The sequence below is a fragment of the Cydia splendana genome, chromosome 1 (assembly GCF_910591565.1).
Source record: "Cydia splendana chromosome 1, ilCydSple1.2, whole genome shotgun sequence".
Classification (NCBI taxonomy): domain Eukaryota; kingdom Metazoa; phylum Arthropoda; class Insecta; order Lepidoptera; family Tortricidae; genus Cydia; species Cydia splendana.
This window is the reverse complement of record NC_085960.1, coordinates 6,361,413-6,384,058: the sequence shown is the minus strand read 5'-3', so window position 1 is coordinate 6,384,058 and position 22,646 is coordinate 6,361,413. Positions and strand designations below refer to the sequence as shown.

The 22,646-nt window shown below is 35.8% G+C and overlaps 1 long non-coding RNA gene across 2 annotated transcripts in view; it reads left to right on the top strand.

The window, feature by feature from the left end:
• Positions 1–22,646, top strand: part of LOC134790208 (uncharacterized) — a 488,662-nt gene that overhangs the window by 265,079 nt on the left and 200,937 nt on the right. The gene's annotated exons all lie outside the window — the stretch shown is intronic.

Genomic DNA, 22,646 nt, shown 5'->3' with positions numbered 1-22,646 from the left:
TAGAAGTTCACAATAGGTGTATCATTGTTAAAAATATCATGAACATGATTTGAAACGATCCGAATAAGTAACTAAAGAAGAATGATCAAATATTGTGTATAAATAGTCCACGATATATTTAAGTAATCACAGCAAACAAATCGTGTGTTAAACATGAATACCGCAGAGAAATTAGTAGCACTTCAGATGGATAGTTTAGAAATAACAGAATAGACCCACGTTATAAATAGTCTCCAAAGGAAAGAGTAGACGTATAAGGACGTAAATTACACGAATGGCTTATGAATAAACAATTTTAAAAGAATATTTGGAATGTAAAGGTTTGTATTTAGTACCACGTTTTTAATAATTTAATGACTACCTATTATGTTATTTATTAATTTGCTATTTTATAGTTATAGCTAAATTAATTTAGTTGTAGTTTTAGATTTAAGAAATATTGCGTGCTGGACTGCTGGACCTCGGCAAATTGTGATGGACTGATTGTATATGCTAACACCTTTTGTACTCACTTTCATGCAATAAAAAATTATGAATTAAGGTAGATTGGAATTTTAGACTATACTTCAAACGAATTTTAAAAAAGATCACCAAAAATTGATGACGACCGTTTCCAAAGAATTACTTAATTCTAAAATATAAATTAATTTGCATTGTACCTGCTTAGGTACAATGCAAATTAATATATTTTTCGGAAGATTTATACGACACATTTGAACACTTGTTAAGTACACTTACACCTACAATGATGCCATCATAATAAAGATGTGCGAACAACTTAAATATCATGAGAATGACACACATAACCTGTTATACATCAATAGTCATAATTCAGATGACCAACATATTCTGCTAGAGGGATATAGGGATTTAGGGAGGCTATTAGACTAGCGTTGGATTGATACTGAAAGCTTCCTTGAAAGCCATCGACTAAATTAATCGTTAAGGAAAGCTCTCGTCTCTTATGGAGGATGTGATGAAGTTATCGGTTGCAAGCCGCATCTTTTGCGCTGTTATTTTCAATATTGTTTGATTAAATATTTATTTTGATTGACTGAAGCATTAGCGAATGTCTCCGTTTTTACTCGGGCATTTTGCTTTCGTATGTCCGGATTCTCCTCGACCGGTCGCAATTCTTAACCAATTCTCGTGAAATTTTGTGACTAGATTCTATGATTAAATCGATTTTTTATATCTAGTTTTTGGGAAAAAAAATTTAATGCGGAAATTGGCATAAAGGGTTTAAGTTCCAATAGCATCTATGGCCCTATATCATTAAACCAGCATTAAACGTAACGGGAATAAACGTCATGTCATCATTCGTCATATTAATTTCGTTTAGTTATGAAAACAATTAACCCTGCTTGCTCGCTAACACCTAATTAACATCAAAGTGAAACCTAAGTGTATACATATTTTCAGGCGAGTTATAAGAGCTCTTATTAAGCTCTTATATAATTCGAACTGTATCAACAAGCTTACAATCCAAACAAGTTTGAAAACGTAGGTTAAAAAATATAAAATTTATCTATTAAATAATATTATCTACTTCAAATAATTAAACAACACATTTTCAAAATAAAAATATTTTTTTTATTGTAAATTACAATACATTATATTATATTATTACGTAAGTTTATTTATTTCACAATGAGAAATCCATATTTTCTGTTCAGCTACGCAGGCTTCGTCAAGTACTACAAAGTAGGCACTACATTGTTTAAGTTACATTACGGGGTCACATGTTATAACAGTGTAATAGTACATTACATACCTAGGGAGGTAAATTCGTAAATGCTCCAGATCGCAGGGGTGTTTGTGGCCCGAACCGAAGGTGAGGGCCATAAATATGCGATCTGGGGCTTTTACAATTACCGCCCGTGGTTTGTATAACATTTTACGTCTTGCCTTGGCCAGGAAGTGAGATTTTCTTCCCGTCCCGTGGGAAGAAAATCCCACTTACGGGCCAAGGGTGACGTAAAGTAAATTAATACTTTGATTGGAAAAAATTAAAATCGTAGAAAAGAAACAAAAAAGTAATCCGAGACTCAACGAGTCCATAAAATACTGACCTTATCACGTAAACGGCCATCTTAATTGCATCAAAGATAAGTCGCAAAATCACAATCTTATCCGGAATTCACGCTTGATCCCGCCCTAACTGGATTGGGCTGGATTTATCCTATTCTCGACATTATGATTCACTAGTAAAATGACTTATATCATAATAAACACAAGTACTGAGTAGGTCACGCTCTAGTTCGACATATGCTGTTTGTTTTACGATTTATTATTTGAAACTGAATTCATTTTTGGTCGCTTATGACATTGTTTATATGAAGAGTCTCACTGTTAAATCCGACCGCAAATACGTGACGTGGAATACATGTGAGTTGGCGTTTTGTTTGTGTCAATTTAACATTGTTTGGCCGTTCGAAATCTTAGACGGCTAAATTTAACCTTGTAACCGCTTAGAATTTTTCATCGGAGTTGCTCGTGTCGCCGCCGGTACAAAGTTACACGAAGTTTTGTCTTATTTATGAAACTGCGACGAAATGAGCTGGATATTATATGTCTTAGTATATTATAAGTCAGAGATAACAATTTCACCCTGTATATCAGTGTACGGCGATAATGAGGATAAGGGTTGCACTAGCTAGAAACACGCTTCAAATATTCCGAACCCACAAATTAAAAAAATATCTATAGGTAGGTAAGCAGCGATTAGAAAACAGAGAACGTAGATTCTAATTACGTTTAAAGTTTAAATACAATTACAATACAGTTGATTTGCTAGTAGATTTTTATTTGTAAATAAATATTTTGCCTACCTACTCTAAGTTTTTACAAGGTGTAAAAAAATATTGAGGATCCGTTTTAGGGTATATTCGGTATCGTGCTCTGATTAGGAAAAAGTAGAAGAAAAATTTTATGTCACGAAAAATATTTTGCCTTTGGATGGAGGGTCTGATAAGTTTCATGTCTTTGTTTATCACAGTTATTTGTTCTTGAGTTATGGATATTTACTATTCACTTAAGTATTTATTTATTTATATAGGTATATAAGAGTATATCTGTTATTTATTTATGGTCATACTTATTGGGGCTAGGCTCTAATCAATTAAAATATGAGAATTCTATACTGCATTTTTATTTAACTTCCATCTTCAAGTTACATCATTGCGCATTGATAGAGGCGTCACACGGCGGAACTTTAATACAACTAAAATAACGTTTACGGAGTAACCTACATAAGTCTACAGAGACAGGTAGTTAGTTACCTTTTAATTTATACTCCAATACTCCCACTTAAATGAATAAGGCTAACTTCTGCCATAACCACTACCAATACATAAAACATACTAAAACAAAACAAATCAGAACTTAAAATAATATCTGATCCCGAATGCAATTAAATTTGGTATAGCATATAGCACCCACAACACAAACCTTTATAGACCCACTGTGGGACTAGGCCGATTTGTGTAAGATTGACCCAAACTATTTATTTTATTTAGGTATTTATATTTATTACAATAAACTCTATACTTTTCTACTTATAAAATAATCCCTACAAATTAGATCTAAATTTATGTTTTTAAGAGCAAACCCATTACTTAATGGAAACCCATCTCGTTTTATACTAAGGTGTATGGCCATCATCCTCAATTTATGAGTCTTACCTCCTATAAATATGTATCAAATAGGATATACATTTTTATGAGATACTTAAGTGAATTTCTACCTTTGGAAGGTTACTCAAATTCTAAGTTAAGTTCTTATCGAAAATGTATTACTGTATAATAACCAAAATTAAATTTTCATCCTATTTGTTAATGTAAAACGATAATTTTTCTTAGACCAAAGTTATTTACAAAACGAGATCTGCATGGAATAGGTATGGGTTTAGGTGAATAAAGGGTAGTAGACAAATAAAATCTTAAATGGTAAGAATTCAAAAATAAAACGCACTATCACTACATATTAAAAAACAAAGTCCACCGCCACGTCTGTCTGTCTATCTGTATGTTTGCGATAAATTCAAAAACTACTGTACGAATTTTCATGCCGTTTTTACCTATCGATAGAGTGATTCTTGAGGATGGTTTAGGGTGTATTTGTTAAGGTTTTGTGTAACCCGTGCGAAGCCGGTCGCTAGTATTTACTAAAAGAAGAAATAACTTAATTGCTGTTTCAAATGCTCCTCGCAATACGTGGTTTGCATGTTTTAATTATTATTTGTTATATAAAAATCATTAGGTATTTCTTAGTTACAAGTAATGAGTAGGTAGGTACATACTAATTGTGTAATTTAATACTTACTTATAATGTAATGAAATACAAATTACAATTGAATTACACACGTATCCCACAAGAAATTGTAAATAGTTATATTTTTATACACTCATGTTGACTTTTCTAACAACTTTCAATGTACATTCTAAATGCTTAATTAAAAAATAAAATCAACATTTCATTGAGACCAAAGGCTATTAGACAATTCACTCACGGGCACAATATGGGTTTGATTAACAACTCCCTGAATATACGAGAAGATTTAAAGAGGGTCTCTTCCCGTATTAAACTATTCAAATATGGGATTGGGCGAAGTTTGATAGCTACCATCCCATTCCCAGATTAACTCCCATTTTTAGTACCTACACTATGCCGATGTGCTTTGCTCAGATAACGGAGAATTGTTTTTTTTTTCTTTATTGTTCAAATTTGGCACCGTAGGAAACATTCAGAAAGCGGATGCCAAGTTTCGAATTTAGGTCATCGAGCAAAATTACTTTTTTAAGTACCTCATAAAGTGTAACTGATAATCGTAGACAACATAATAATTCTTTAGTGTCCATTTATTGAAGTTTATATCGCTCGGATGCTTTAACTTTCCTTAGACCGCTATTGAACTTTTCCTAGATCCTTTTTGAATAATGTTACAAAATGGAGAACACGTACGTAATGAACAATAATTTTGCCTGTTTCCAACCTTTGACACAGAAAGCCGGCGTTTGGTCAACAAAGTTTAAATATGATTGCGATTTACATAACAAGCTAAATTTTGTGTAAAACAAATGCCAAAGTAACAAATAGCACGGTAATTGCTGAGAAATTTCAGTATTAAGAGTTGACTGAAACTTAATTTTATTCCATTTACAACTTGTCACTCCCTACTCCTACTTAAATAACTAACCGTAATATAAATACTCCCTTTACCCCTAAAATATGGCCATGTAATCGTCTAGTTAATAGTTAGGACCCCTTGAAGTGAACCGCGGAAACCTCAAATTCTGTAATGAAGTAACAACTGAATTTTGGACTCTGATTTTATTTATTATTACCTACCTACATTTTAAGAACAGATATTTATGGTAATAAAATAATTATTTATGAAAGTAAGAAATAATTTAAAGGAAATCGAATTACAGAAATAGAAAATTCTTCAGAATTTATTAGTGTAATGTAAATGAAGTTATAAATTAGAAATATTTTTAGTTTCTTTTTGAAAAACACGCCCGTATTGAAGTTTTTTTACGTTTGTTAGTAACAAATATATTATTTAAGACATCCGGAATTTAGAGTATTAATCATTATAATATTTTTATTTCTTACGATTTTTGACCGAAGCGAAGCGAAGGTCTACGTTTTGACCCGGGCGTTTTGCTTTTGTATGTCCGGATGTTCTCCTCTACAGGTCGCAATTCTTAACCGATTCTCGTGAAATTTTGTAACCGAATTCTATGATTCGATCAAATTTTTTTGTCGAGCCGGTTTTTGAAATTGTTTCAAAATGAAAGAGTTGTGATAGCTCGCGCTTAAAGAAATAGTCGTATCGGTATCATAAGAGTGTATTCCTTTTGAGACATGTTTACAGATTAAATGGCCAAAAATTCAGAAATTTTATTTTGCTGGTTTTGGAGGTATTAAGATATTTAGTTTTTACTTGAGAATGAGTAGCTAAATTTCGTCACCGTAAGTAAGAACCATCATGGCGTGTTTTGCAAACGTTCGCTTTTTTGTTTGCACAGAAGGTCTGGGTTCGATCCCCAGTAATTATATGCTGGGATATAACATTTTGTATTTTTTTTGCACTTTTCGTATTGTTTTTTTTTAACTATATTTTCATTGTGCCCAATAAGATATGCTCGCGAGGTCTACAGCTCACAGAGCCACTAGTTAGATTTTATGTTTCAAAATTGTACTACGGCATCAGCGTAACGGAATGACAAGATGTCAATACCAATTGTTGTTGATTATTTCCTGAAGGTTTATTTTGTTTATTTCTAAGTTAAAATAAATATTAATCAAACAAGGACGCATGTGATAAGTAATAATTCATGGATTTAAGTGCTTCAAGTTTCAATTGTTAGAATATTCGATGGAATCATGAATGAAATATGCGACTGAAGAGGACTTTAGTACTACAAGGTATTTCTTTCTATTTCCTGTGTCCTGTAATGAAAAGTGAGGCTAATACAAGGCAATATGCATACGACTAGTCACAAACTTTGCTTATCTTTTTATTATTCTTGATGATTATGTCATTCGAGTAAATACTCTTAATAAGTTACAATGACTTTTTTTCTATGAATAGATTACAATGAATATGAAGTCAACATATGCACACAAAATATTTTATTCGCTCATGTAGTTAAATATTTACCAATTAGGTAGATATTATTATCTTTGTTCTCTCCCCTACCTACATTTTTTCAGCACTGAAATAAATGGCTTAGTATTATTATTTAAAAAATATATTAATAGGTAATAATTACTCAAAAAAACTGTTAGTTAAAGACAAAAAAATCTTAAATTTTTTATTTCAGGTACTTAAAAGTAATTAAGGGCTCTTACAGTTTTCTCACGCTTCTTACGCAAATGCAAGAATAACTGCGGTGCTATATTTCATTAATCTTTGTGTACCTACTCACATTACTTACGTCCATTTGTGAAAAGAAAATAAAAAACACAATCTTACCACCCTCTTCTTGTAATTTCTTTTCATCTTCCATTATCGTTCGTAGAAGACCCTAAAATGATAAAAGATTTTTCCTTTCCTTTTAATACCTCGTAACAGTGAAATAAGGCTCTTTGGTAATTACATATATTTGATATCAATCATTGGAAAAAATATTTGCGATAAATTGATATATCGAGACATGAAAAATTGCACGTTTGAATAAAATACATGTTTCGTATTTGTTTTCCAAAGGTGACGCAATGTATCATTTAAAATGGCATATGTCCATCCTTCCAAGTTAAGTAAATGATAGGTTGAAATCGCTACAAAAAACATGTAAATAGATTTCGCTGTTTGTAAATTTTTGGCATTACTTTTATAGAACTTATGTCCATATTTTGTCAACATTGGCCTATTTAAAAAAAAAGTTTAATAATAGCTAGAGGAAAGTACATTTAAATTTATATTCGTGTCAAATTTCATGATGCCGAAAGAACATATTACGTTTAATATTTTTCTAAGCAAAGTCGTATGATGTTTGAAGTGTTAAGAAATCGTCAAGAATATTTAATGAATACGAATTATTTATATTCCCTAAGTAAAATGAAGTCAATCTGAAAAAACAGTTCAACTAAATCACACGGCAAGACGTGAGGGAAATGTTAAAAAAATATGTGGCCAGATTGGAAGACCCAAATCATCCGCTGCTCGGGCCCACGCTCTGGGGTCTTCAGAGCTGGGGCATGTGGCAACCAAACAGTGGCCTGAGTCGTATCATTTACAATTTGATTCATCTTGCCGCTATACTATTTGTAGTGAGTCAATACGTCGAACTTTGGTTTATCAGAGCAGACCTGGAATTAGCCTTGAGGAATCTCTCTGTCACAATGCTCAGCTCGGTTTGCGTAGTGAAAGCAGGCACATTTGTTGTTTGGCAGACATATTGGCAAGATATTATTCAGTTTGTGTCAACACTGGAAAAAAGCCAACTAGAGAAAAAAGACAAGACGACTTGCACAATTATTGAAGGTTATACGAAGTACTCCAGGAACGTAACTTGTTTTTATTGGGGTCTCGTGACAGCTACGGTGTTTACGGTGATATTGGCGCCTTTAGGAGTTTTTTTGTCATCTTCAGAGCAACGCGAACTAATGTTCAATGGAACTATTCCTTTCCCGGAAATAATGAGCTCTTGGGTACCTTTTGATAAAACAAGGGGTTTTGGCTACTGGTTTCAGATAGTGGAACATTCTGTCATTTGTTTCTACGGAGGTGGGATCGTTGCAAATTACGATGCTAACACGGTGGCTCTAATGTCGTTTTTTTGTGGACAGCTTGAGCTTTTGGTAGCAAACAGTAAGAAATTGTTCAGTGAAGACAGTAAACTTGTCAGTTATTCAGAAGCGATGGAAAGAATAAAACAATGCCATATGCATCATATATCATTGATTAAGTAACGTTTTGCATTTTCTTTTAATAATAATATTATATTATACTTTTTGTCCTTAACTTAGTTTTTAGAAATAAATATGTCAAATTTTTAGGTACTCAAAAATCTTAAACTCTCTGCTATCGCCTGTTATGTTTTTATACGTCGTCATTTGTTCACTAATGATTTGCGCCAATGCGATTCTCTTGACAAAAGTAAGTACCTACCTCAAGTAATTAAATAATATTTATTGTTGTAAAGTATGGTTAAATTATTTAAACGAATGTAATAATGATAATATCGAAAAACGCAAATTTTTGTGTCATTTATATAAACTTAAAACTATTATTGTCGTAAAGATACACATTTCCTTTAAGAAACTTTTTAACTGAAACTTAATCAATATGAAATAAAACATCGTTAAATATTAATTTATCATATGATATACATATAGTCCGTTTTTTTTTAGAATAGATAATATATTTCACAACCACAAAATAAATGTAGTGTTAACTTTTTGCCTCCAAAATTAAATCTGAGTAACTAATGCACTCTGAATTAGAGTGTTGGTTACATATTATTGTATCGCAATATTTAATATCATAGGAACCCTAACATTTCGGAAGAAAAAGTTAATTACCACTACTTTTGAGGTTAGAATAATTCTTCTTCAACCTAGCGTTTTCCCGGCCTAGCGCCTTTCTAATCTTTAAAAAACGGGGTATAGATGGGGGTGGATGGGGGATAATGGTGGGGGGTTTACATTCTAAGCACTTATAAAAAAGCCATCAACTAGTAGCTTTCACGACTTTTCAGTCACTCGCAGAGAGGGAAAAAACATTTTTTGTTTATTGAGCAATTTCAAAAGTGATCATAATTAATTTACCCTCTTTAATTCTATATCGCCGTTAACTCATTCATTATTTCTAAAAACGAAATACCTGCAGTCAAAAGTTAGTAACAATTTGAAAAAAATATCTAGGTTCGTTTCAAAATTGTACTTATCAAAATAAGAAAATACCTAATATTATTTTCCATAAAATGCATTTCGACGATCAACAAGCAGGATCTGTAATATTATAAAGTAGCGAAGAAGAAGTAGCGAAAGCAAGATAATTTAAATTATCGGAATATTAATTTAAATTGAGAATGAAAACCGCAGAGAAATTTCAGTTTACAAATAATTTACTTATTTATCTATAGTGAAATTGGAAGCGTACGGAGGTTTATTGTATGTTTATAAGTATCTATACATTATAATAATTATATAATTTTATTATATATTATACTAGCATAGGTATGATTCTCTATAAATTCTCCTCAACGGGAAAATGAATAACTTTACAGTTTCTGATTTTTTTTGGTCACTTCCAAACTGTGTAGGCAGGTATATATTATTGTATATGCTGGGATAACAAATACCGTAAAATATGTTTGCTATGCTCCTCACTGTGTAATTGTGCTCCAAGAGTTTTATGTTTATGAAAACTATATCACAACCTCATTTAAGTGTTATGACATAATAATAGTGATGGTCTACTTACAATCAGCATAATATACAGGATGATTCATGAGACGTGAGCAGGACTTATCCTGCATACTCAGTAACTGATAATTGATCGATCACCGTCGTATTTAGGTGAAACAACCACACTTTTTTATATTTTTTAACTTTTTGGTGAGGGCAAATTTCTTTCTCTACAATCATGGTCACTACAAGACCTAATTAATAAACATAAAACCTCTTTAACCGTAATGACAGCATTTTGATTACGAAGAAAATAAACTGTCAAACTTGAGTGAGAATTCAAAAGTAACCAGAGTGATGACAGTGATGACGTTCAATTTGACACAGAATATCGATAGTTTAGTATTCTAATTGTAGGGTGACCATGCATGTCTTAAATCAATTAAAAACTTTTTTTTTAACACGACTAGAAAATTAACGGTAACCTCACTAATATTGATACGAAACAGTTGCTTATAATTTACGAAATGCGCAGTGTAAGTCCTGCTCACGTCTCCTGAATCATCCTGTATATATCATATAACAGGACAATATTATATTATAAATTTAATTTAAATTTTGGAGCCATGTAGGCACATTTAATGGTATTTTAAAAATGCCTTAAATTTCACACCTGTAATAAAATTCTCAAACCGCCCCGGTGTTTGCAGGAGGGGACGACAACTATGCAGCGGATTTGGGTAGCAGAATACCTGGCAGCACTCATTGCGCAACTATTTTTATATTGCTGGCATAGCAACCAAGTATATTTTATGGTGAGTGAGAGGTTTTGTCCATTGTAGGCTCTCGCGTAGCTAAAGTATTTGCATATACATTACCTCGCTTATTACGTTTTGCGAGATATTGAGTTAAGTTGCTTGCTTGTTTTAATATTGAATACACCGAATACACTAGGCAGACCGAGGTGAGTTGTGACAGATGAGAGTTGTGACATTGTCGATTTTTTGGAATCTAATAACTGTTAGCGAGCTCGCAACAGTGTGCGTTTGTTAGCTCGTAACTTGAACTAACAAACGCGCGCTATTGCGACCTAGTTTTTAGTTAATAGATTCCAAAAAATCGACGATGTCACAACTCTCCTCTGTCACAACTCACCTCGGTCTCCCTAAATATCGTAAAACATATCATAGGTATTAATTCCCACTGACGTTTTCAATCCTAAGTGGTAATCCAATGAGTGTATTGTATTTGTAGACAACGACTAGAAAATCAACTAAGTACCTTATAAGTTTTAACGCTTGGAACAATCTTTTAAACAAAATATATGGGTGTCATATAGGACAGAATAAAAAGGGGGTCAAATCTTTATCTGCCTAAGACGGAATAAACCAGCGTTTTCAGCATTTGCTGCTAACGCTAAGCCTCCACGATAAATACTACAACGGAGGCAATAGTCTCATGTGCAATCTTGAAAGATTAACCATCTCTGTCATTACTCTGAAGCAACATCTACTTATAAAATGCTTTTGCTTTTCTATCATCATTTGAGTTGCTGTACAAGATAGAATATGATTAAATGATTTCGTTTTAGAAAATGTATGATATTGGTGTAAGTAAATATTATCCCGATTTTTTTTCAGAGCGAAAGCGTAGATAGTGGCATATATGAGAGCGAATGGTGGCGATGTGGGGTCGGCTTGCGGCGGTGCGTCGTGCTGCTGGGCGGCCAGCTGCGGAAGACCATCATATTCCAAGCTGGTCCTTTCACAGATCTCACTGTTGCTACTTTTGTTGCGGTACGAGGCTTACTAATTTAGTCAATTGTGTAATGTGGAGGGCAAGAGGAATGTCGCAAACAGTATTATGATGTGCAAGGGGAGCCATGGACGATTGAACAATTGAACATGTCTCTTATTTATAGGTTGCGTGGTTTAAGAAAATTTAGGCACAGTCATTATTACCCGACTGTGTCAGAAGGAGGGTAATGTTTTTCGAGCGTATGTATGTAGGTATATCCATTGATTTGGCACGCCCTACAGCCCACAGCTGGACCCGGCTGGACAGTTTTTGACATATGAGGTGTCGTTGAACGGTGTGGCGGGGATAAATAATACATTTTTACCTACTGGCATAGAAAGATCTACTAAAACTAGATTTGTCACCGCATTAGTTTAGTAAATTATACATTACTCAGTCGAACTTTATATAGGTATTGTGATACTTTTTTCCCTTTCAGTACCTACTGCTTAATATTTTCTACATTTGATATGCTAAATTATACTGATTTCAGATTCTCAAAGGATCATACAGTTACTACACATTGTTGAGCAACAATGAAGGTTAGATTTATAAAGCACCGTAGATGAACAAAGCAAAATAGAAAAAATAGAATGAGAGATAGAATACATAGAAGAATTAATAATAAAAAGAGAAATAGAAAATGCTATATTTTTATTTTATTATTTACTTCACTTAAACCTACCCTTTAAAAACTAAGAAGCTGTAAAATTATTTTCCAATTATGAGAAATATTTGCAATAAGTAGGTATATGAGAAATTAATACTATAGATAGTTATAAATATGTATTATTTGCCATGCAATTCGCTTTTAAGAAACATAAATTGAATTAGTAGTTATATTTAAACAGAAAAAAATACCATCACTTCTTGTTGCACTAGGCAGTAAAAATTCTGGCGAGGTTGCGGAAGAGTACTTCGGCGTTCCTGGGACCTCGCCATATAGCAGCGAGGTGGCAACAGAGGGGTTTTAGTGGGTAAACCTGGGGCCTCATTAGCCCACAACAGGGAGTCCCACATAACCATCCCGGCCCGTCCCCGCGCCGGGTGGTATGCGTAAAGCATTTCCCCTCTTAAAAAAAAAAAAAAAAAAAGGCAGTAAAAATTACTGATTCGCGGGTCACTGTAATGGTCACGTTTTCATTTTTTATATAACGATTAATTTTCTATAAAAATAATAATGAAATTTTTCTTTCATGTAAATAGATATGTAGGTACTAGACGGTCCCGCAGCTCCGTTCGCATAAATGAAATAAAGAGTTTGTCTTATGTTTAGTTAAATACCGACATTATTATGTATCCCTGCCAGGGTTTATAACTGTGATAAGGATTTCTTATTTGTCAAGTAGGTAGCCGTTATTTGGATAACTTAATTCGAAAATTTCTTATAACGTACGTAGGTATTTATTTAAAACTTGTTTTAACATAAAATTATTACTTATTGTTGTAAGCCTAGTTGCAAAAACTTTCATTAGATTACTTATTTTCCGCTTTAAGCCACGAATATGGACGACCACCACCCATAAATCGCCTTTTCATACAAACGTAGGTAGTCATCATTTCCCTTTCTGGATCTTAACATTACTACGGCTAAGGTGACGCAACGATCAAAAGGACTCACCTGGCCTCTAATACCAGATCACGTCATGTTTCTTGCGATCTTGCGATAGCTCTCGCCATCGGGCGTCTCCCATTCTATAACTTTGTATTTTTGGCTCATCTCGGCAGCCCTTTCCCTGGACGAATGACAATGTTTGCCGAGCCATGAAAATCAATCTGAATAATAATAACTCATAAAGAAATTTAAAACAATAAAATACAAATTATTAACACGATAATCATACGATAATATTAATTTGATTGATATGTCATAAATGGCATAATTCACTCGTATGGGCTATGGACTAAGGTTGAGGTTGACAGCACTTTTTATTTTACTTCGAGTAAAAAAAGGCCAAAATCACTGCATACCAACATAACAAACATAATTTTGGTTATTTGAAGTTCGAAACGAAACCAACCGAGAGTTTCCGAAAATAGCCGATAGTCGTAAAATGAAGAATGTTATGAAAATTTCTTTTGCTTATTGTAAATTAAATACGCATCGAAAGCGATAGTTTTTATCCTCTAGTTATATTCTCATACTTAGATAATAGATTAGAACAGTTTTTTCTTATCATACGTGCCGTATTTGAGAAACGTGTCAAAAACTTTTTTAGAAATTTGTAAGGCGCCATCTCGCGTTCTTCAGGCGTTCAAGTCGTAAAGCATGGAGGGTGTTAAACAATCTTTCTGGAAGACTGTCATCGTCGCGTTCCCTACCTGCAATCCATCCAAATCAGATAGCAAACCGGTTAGTCTCTGTGTCCAGAGCAAAAGGAGACAAGTTGGAGACAAAAAAGGTGAAGAAAAAGTGGCATCAGCTGAAGGCCGACCATAAATCTGACCCCGACCTGTCAAAACCCTTCACAGCGGAGGAAGTAAAAGTAGCTATCAAAGGTCTTCAGCCTGGAAAAGCAGCAGGAGTCGATGAAATTTACAACGAATTTCTCATAAATCTTGGCTCACATGCTATAAAGTGGTTATCTTTATTTTTCTCCGAAATTCTGAAGTCCAATAAACTGCCTAGGTTATTCACAGAATCCAAAGTGATCGCTTTACTAAAGCCAGGAAAGAATGACGATGATCCCTCTAACTATCGCCCTATAGCTCTACTGTGTAATGTTTATAAACTTCTGGAAAGAGTCTTGCTGAAACGAATATCGCCGCTCATAGACAAACTTATTCCAGTGGAGCAAGCGGGTTTCAGATGCGGGCGCAGCTGTACAGATCAAGTCCTAGCATTAACCACTCATATAGAGACGGGATACCAAAATGGACTTAAATCTGGGGCAGTCTTCATCGACCTAACGGCAGCGTACGATACGGTATGGAGAGAGGGACTGCTCTACAAACTTTTAGTGGCAGTTCCCAACTTGGAAATCGTTCAACTTATATCAAGCATGCTTTCTCAACGACGGTTCCGCATTCACCTGGGTTCCAAGGTCAGCAACGTGAAGAAGCTGAACAACGGGCTGCCACAGGGCTCTGTACTAGCCCCTACCTTATTCAATCTGTACATCCACGACCTGCCTCCCACCCTGGCTCGCAAATTTATATACGCCGACGATATTTGCCTTGTCACGCAGAATAAGACTTTTAATAACCTGGAGCGGACATTAACGCAGGACATGGTTACACTAGCAAGGTATTTCAAAGCATGGCGCCTCACACCTAGCACAAATAAGACCGAAACATGCTGTTTCCACCTACACAACCAACTGGCAAACCGCGAGCTCAAAGTTTCCCTCAACGGTTCGACCCTGAGACACAATTCTACCCCAAAATATCTCGGTGTCATCCTTGACCGCTCTCTAACCTTCAAAGAACATCTCACGTGTACTGGACGCAAACTGCAAACGCGCAACAATATAATTCACAAATTAACTGGAACATCCTGGGGTGCAAATGCCAACACTCTGCGTACATCTGCCTTATCGCTGGTGTATTCCTCGGCTGAGTATTGCGCGCCGGTCTGGATGGGCAGTGTTCACACCAACAAAGTCGACACGGAGCTAAATAAAACTATGCGACTCATATCCGGCACACTGCGATCTACCCCATGCCACTGGCTACCAGTTCTTTGTGGGATCCTGCCACCTGATCTGCGAAGGAAAGATGCGCTTATGAAAGAGTCTCGCAAAATTAGGGAAAATCCAAACTTACCAATACACAGCGAATTCACGCACCCGGTAAATAGTCGCCTGAAGTCCAGGAACCCCCCCTACAGTATAGCGTCAACTCTTTCACAAGGAGACTACAACGCTAACCGGGAGTGGACGCAACTATGGACTACTACAATGGTTGGAAAGTTTGGATCGGGGATTATCCCGGGTAAGAAAATAGATGGGTTTGATCTGCCGAGGCGGACATGGTGTAACCTCAATAGATTGCGCACCGGCCACGGTCGCTGTGCCCTATATAAGTACCGTTGCGGCTGGGTGGAGTCTCCTGCCTGTCACTGTGGTGCCGAGGAACAGAGTATCCGACATATTTTCCAAGAGTGCCCATCTACTCGGTATACTGGAGGCCCCCCGGAAGACCTGATAAAACTGAACGACGAAGCTATCAAGTGGATTAATTCTCTGGAGTTAGATTTATGATTTCTCTGTATCTGTAAATATAATATGATGCCATACGATTAAATAAAAAAATAAAATAAAAAGTAATATAAGTCGTATTATTCTTATACCTACGCTACGGCGATTCCACAATGTATCTATAATGGTAGTTTAGGAAAAACAAAGGGTTTTTATTGGCTGCATGTCCAATTTGGTAAGGAAATAGTATGTGGGAGAGAGGAATCTGGTTAACTTTTGGTTTGTTACGGAATCGGTAGGTAGGTACTTTCCCTCGTTTTGAAAAAAAAATGCAAAATTAGTGAACAATGTACTTTAACAGTCCCTAAAAGATTTGGAGGGCAAATAAGTAATCGTTAAGAAAGCATTAAGCAACCTAAAGACACTGCTAGGTTTCATGGAGGAGCTGGCGTGGCTAGAGTAGTGCTACCTCGTTTTTACGCAAAATAGGCACAATGGTTGCCGATTTGCGGAAAATGCCTAGTACAACTACCTAACTAATTAACTAAGTAATCGTTTTTTGTAGCCAGAAATACATGTTTCACTGTAAAAATAAGGCATATTTTCGCAACACATGCACAAGTTCTAAAGATATACAATACAACTATTTTATTTTCTAATAACTTCCAGAATTTCATTTAACGTTAGGTTCTAAAAAGGTTTTTTTTTCGGGCTTCAAGCTAATTTGCTCTTTTTCTTATTTACAATCAATTTTATCAATCGCGTCTTATTTAGTTATTTGTTTTTAAGACAACATATAATACAATACAACACACACAGATACAAGATAACAGAACACAGACTACACACAGATACACAACACAGATAGAAGAATATACAATATTCATTAATTTAAGGACACCATTCGTAGCGCAAAAGCAAGAAGTACAGTCCGTTACCTAATTCTCAGAATGACCTTCGTTTTTCGGGTAAAATCGGACGTAATCGCGAAATAGAAAATGACAGTGCCTTACTAATTTAGTTAGGTACAATCTAACACCCAAAGAGTGAAGTCGTCTTTTCAGCCTTAAACTATTTAGAGTAGTTAATACCACCATAACTAGTAGGTAAATATTTACTTTCATACATAAAAATGTATAATTTTACCATATTAATTGAAATACGTGACTGGTATTATCAACTCTATATAATTTACGCCAGAAGTAAATGACGGTGTGACGTTCTGTTTTCAAATTACTTACCTCCGGACGAATTTCAAATTCTGTTTCTAGTTTATTTAGATTATGACAAAAAGTCATTTCGCAATAACGTGGCTCTTCTGCGTCAAATCCGGTAGTTCTGATTTTGACATTGGAAATGTCTTTTCGTTCGCTCCAGTATACGGTCCGATTTCACGAAAAAGTGCGATCGCCTTATATCTCGGAAAGTTGTGAAGATATGATATTAAAAAAATAGGCTCAAAAGATGCATAATCACGAGAGCTGTAAGGGGCAAAAATAATTATTCGAGAAAGTCAAAAACAAAAAAAGTTATGGTCGAAATAGTGAAAATAAAATTCAATTTTTTCCGAATTTTTGATTTTGGTGCTCGATAATTTGGAAACGAAGAATGATATCAAAAATTTGAGAAAAACGGCTCTGGACAATTTAGTCAGCTACAATTTGAGCCTAAAACAAAGACGATCGGGTTAAGGGTTTGCCCTGTAGCCTAACCTTAAAATAGTCAAAAAGTCAGTACGACATTTTTCACAGGACATTCATATGACTTCATGTTTCGCAGAGTTCGTTATCGGTGTTTGTTATGAATTATCGGGATAATGACGGCAGAATAACACTTGCACTGCGTGGGCTTTCAACATCGCTGCAGATTTTTCTTGGTCTAACTCTATCTATCCTGTTTGAGACGGCGTAGATAACGCACTATTCGACAATCTATGCATTCTTGTGGTGGTGGAAATAGAAATAGAGATAGAGGCAGAGGTAGAGGTAGAGGTAGAGGGAGAGGGAGAGGGAGAGGGAGAGGGAGAGGGAGAGGGAGAGGGAGAGGGAGAGGGAGAGGGAGAGGGAGAGGGAGAGGGAGAGGGAGAGGGAGAGGGAGAGGGAGAGGGAGAGGGAGAGGGAGAGGGAGAGGGAGAGGGAGAGGGAGAGGGAGAGGGAGAGGGAGAGGGAGAGGGAGAGGGAGAGGGAGAGGGAGAGGGAGAGGGAGAGGGAGAGGGAGAGGGAGAGGGAGAGGGAGAGGGAGAGGGAGAGGGAGAGGGAGAGGGAGAGGGAGAGGGAGAGGGAGAGGGAGAGGGAGAGGGAGAGGGAGAGGGAGAGGGAGAGGGAGAGGGAGAGGGAGAGGGAGAGGGAGAGGGAGAGGGAGAGGGAGAGGGAGAGGGAGAGGGAGAGGGAGAGGGAGAGGGAGAGGGAGAGGGAGAGGGAGAGGGAGAGGGAGAGGGAGAGGGAGAGGGAGAGGGAGAGGGAGAGGGAGAGGGAGAGGGAGAGGGAGAGGGAGAGGGAGAGGGAGAGGGAGAGGGAGAGGGAGAGGGAGAGGGAGAGGGAGAGGGAGAGGGAGAGGGAGAGGGAGAGGGAGAGGGAGAGGGAGAGGGAGAGGGAGAGGGAGAGGGAGAGGGAGAGGGAGAGGGAGAGGGAGAGGGAGAGGGAGAGGGAGAGGGAGAGGGAGAGGGAGAGGGAGAGGGAGAGGGAGAGGGAGAGGGAGAGGGAGAGGGAGAGGGAGAGGGAGAGGGAGAGGGAACACATATAGACAAACGCTGTTATGGTCATCTCTCGTCGCGTCAAACTGCTGTCAAGAAAATTTCATATCTTGCAGCAAATGGGCCGCTGCCGATCTTCGGCTTCGACTTCTCGAGTTGACTACGGATTTGCCGTGTAATAATTTTCTTGTACTTTGAACATTAATATATCCTGCTTATTAATCGAAAAATGAAATATGTACCTATACTTATGCGCCACGGCGACAATTATTCAAACTTGGATACGCGTGTGGAAATTTTACAATTTGTTTGTTCACATGCGTTATGTCCAGGATACTTGTGTTAGTCTAAGAATAAAATAATTATCATTCAACGTTGTAGTTTTATTTTGTAACTTTTTCCTTATCCAGACTTTCTCGTCGCTCAGCTACAATATTTTTTCGAATTCCGTAGATTCATTTCCAATGTGCTCGATAGTCGTGTGAGGCACGAAATCTGTGAATTTTTTGCAGACCTATTTATGATGTTGGCCCAATTAGTAATCCAAGTTTGTGACCTTAAGCGCCGAACGCAACTTTGTCAAAAAACAAAAAACCTGCGAAAATTACGGTTTTTGTTTAGTTTTTGGCGATTCTAACCCTAAAGGACTAGTTTTTGATAGTACCTTCCTTAGACGTTCTTAAAGAAGACTAAATTTGCTACAATACGAGATTAGAACTCTCTATAGATTGAATAGTTTCCGAGATAAAGGCTTTCAAAATTTAGATTTTTTTGAAATTGAGCTCGTAAGCTAAGTGAGTGCAGTGAGTATGCACTTTTTACTCAGGCGATGCCGCTTGGCACGATTGTTCCTAAGGTCAAACAAAGCTGATTTGGCCCAGTAGCTATGAGATCGTACCGTGCATACCCCTCAAAAAGGGAGGGGAAAGGTCGGATTCCCACACTGAGAGAAAAATCATCACCAGGAATTAAAAAACAGTTCTGTACTGGGGGAAAAAATGAAGTTTAGTAATAATTATGGAAGTTTCACTATTTCTGTAAAGTTTATTTATTTCTTCAAACAGCTCAGTAATCCTAAATCTAATTTCAACAAACAGATAATATCCCATACAACCATTTCCAGTCGCCGTTACGACGCGGTGTTGACACATCTTGTGTCGACACCGTCTGTTTCGGTCACAATTCCAGTCGCAGAGTCGTCGCCGTGTCGACACAGTTACCAGAAATGGGGAAGGGTCGACACATGACACAAAGTGACATAAAGTGTGGTCGCCGTGTGCACACATTGTTTCGGGTTTGCGACTACTTTATGCCAAAATCATTCGTTCATTCGTTCATTTTGTTCCTGTCAAATGGAAACTGTCAGATGGAAAAATACTTAAATAAAAATAAGTGACATTAATACGCCATCTCTAAAACGGATTACAAGACGTAATTATATATTGTTTGCATTTATATTACAATATGACTTAAATTATTATGGGGAATTAAACTGCTCGAGTGATTTGATAAACTAAGTGTAATATAATCAACGCGCCACCACATTGTTTTAGTTTAGCCGGAAATGAAATTGTTTACTTCTCAGTGCCTGTGTTCATAACTATATTATTTGAAGCATTTTTAGTACTTCGATGCGTATACTATACTTAAATAACAGAAATAACGCTTTACATACTACCAAACTTGTTAATTATGATGTATAGCGCGGGCGGCCGGGACCCCGCACACTCAACACTTTGTATTTGCAACCGGTCGAGCCGCGCGAGATGAATGGAATTATACGTCACCTAAAAAACAAAAGTAGTTACGGCATCGACGAATTACCGCCTAAACTAATAAAGAGCTGCGCTGACGAATTGACACTGCCTTATTATATGCTGGTTAATCAATCCTTTTTTGATGGAATATTCCCCGATCAACTAAAAACATCCATTATAAAACCAATCCACAAAAAGGGCCCTAAGACCGATCCTAATAACTACCGGCCGATTGCTTTATTACCTGCTTCCTCAAAAATCTTTGAATTAGCCATGTGTAAACGCCTAAACTCATTCTGCGAAAAGTACAACATTTTTAACGATAGTCAGAACGGTTTTCGCAGGAACCGATCGACTGTACTAGCCGTCTATAAATATATGCAGGAAGTATATAATATTTTAAACGAAAAAAAGTATGCAATTGGTATTCTTTTAGATATGTCGAAGGCTTACGATAGGGTGCAATATAAAATACTGCTTGACAAACTACATGAAATAGGAATTAGGGGTACCGCGCACAAATGGCTTACATCATATTTAGATAACCGAAAACAATATGTCGAGATACAACACAATGACAATAAAACAGGTATGATCAACTACGTAAGATCGGAGGTTCAAGTAGTCGAACACTCAATTCCCCAAGGAAGCTGTATCGGCTGTTTATTATTTTTAATTTATATAAACAATCTCCCAATGATCCTGAATGACTTGTGCGTACTTTTTGCGGATGATATTTCTGTGTTAATGTCATGCAAAAATGATCAAAACCTCCAAAGCGACATTCATAATACATTGACCAAACTAACAGACTGGCTCACTGACCACAACTTAGACATAAATTTTACAAAAACGAAAATTATACAATTCAGGCCTTACCAAAAAGACGCATTAGATATAAATATATCATTCAATGTACAAACCCTAGAATGTGTAGACGCTTTTACCCTTCTTGGAATAGATATAGATTCTCATATCAACTGGAAATCACATCTAAATAAAATAAAAAATAAAATGTCTAGTTTTATATATGTCATTAGAGAACTAAAAAAATCTACTAACTTTCAATGCGCTTTGACTGCCTACTACGCCTATGCTTCTTCATGGCTCAATTATGGGATAATTCATTGGGGAAACAGTACTGACATAAACGATATATTTGTTCTCCAAAAACAGTGCGTACGAATACTAGCCAACACTACATACTCCGACAATTGCAGACCCTACTTTATTAAATACAAAATTTTGACGTTGACATCAATTTACATTTTAGAAATCTGCAAGTTCGTCAGGAAATACCCGGAATTCTTCCCAAAAATTGCCGACCGTCCTCGACGTTTTGAAAGTAGATTTAAGAATAACCTGGCGCCACCCATAAGTTCTGTACTAAAGCTACATAAATCAAGCCCAAACATGATGGCAATAAAAATTTACAATAAAATCAGCGACAACCTTAAATTGCAAACATCAGACACGCTATTCAATAAGCAGTTGAAGGACTTCTTAATCAATAAATGCTATTATAATCTGAATGACTTTTTGGAAGATGAAATGTAATTATTATGTAGTTTTTAGTATACTTATTAGACATGACTCAATTTTGAATTTTAATAATTAGTTTTAAATTAACATTATATACCAATTGACATTTTTGACATAAACTGTAAGCACCTAACATTTTTTTAAGCATGAATATTTAATTTTATTATTTTTAGTGACATATAATTTGATCATTTGCTATTGACGTTAGTAAAAATTATATAATGTTTACAACTATTTATTAATTTAAAATGAAATAAGATATTGTTAATGGTACCTACATACATACAAACCCAATCCTTAGATTTAAGAATATTGCCGTGCCCTACCAGGGCCCATGTGAAACATCTTTGTATTACCTATGTAACACCTGTGTACTTACCATGGATGCAATAAATATATGATATGATGATATGATATGATATGATAAATATGGTTTAAGGCTGAGAAATATTGCAGTCACAAAGTAGTTGCAATGTTTCGACTTTGTGTCGACTCTGTGTTGACACATGACACGCGCTGTCAAAAGTAATAACAAAGTTACTGGTATGTTACTGGATTTGCAAAATGGCTCCTTGTGTTGATTTGTTTTCAGATATTCTCAAAGTGTAAAAATGCCGTGGTCAGAGATGGGCATTAATCGATTAACTGTTTATTCGACTAATTAATGGAATAAAAAAAGTTAATTCTCAAATTTTAATCGCGATTAGTTTAGTCGACCTAACATAGATTGAAATTGAATTAATCTGAATATTAATCGAATAAATTATCGATTAAATCACGATTGAAAGTTGACAGGGGGCCATTTTTGTACGTAAAACTAATAGAAATGTCTTGCATGCAGATGGTAGCAAAACACTT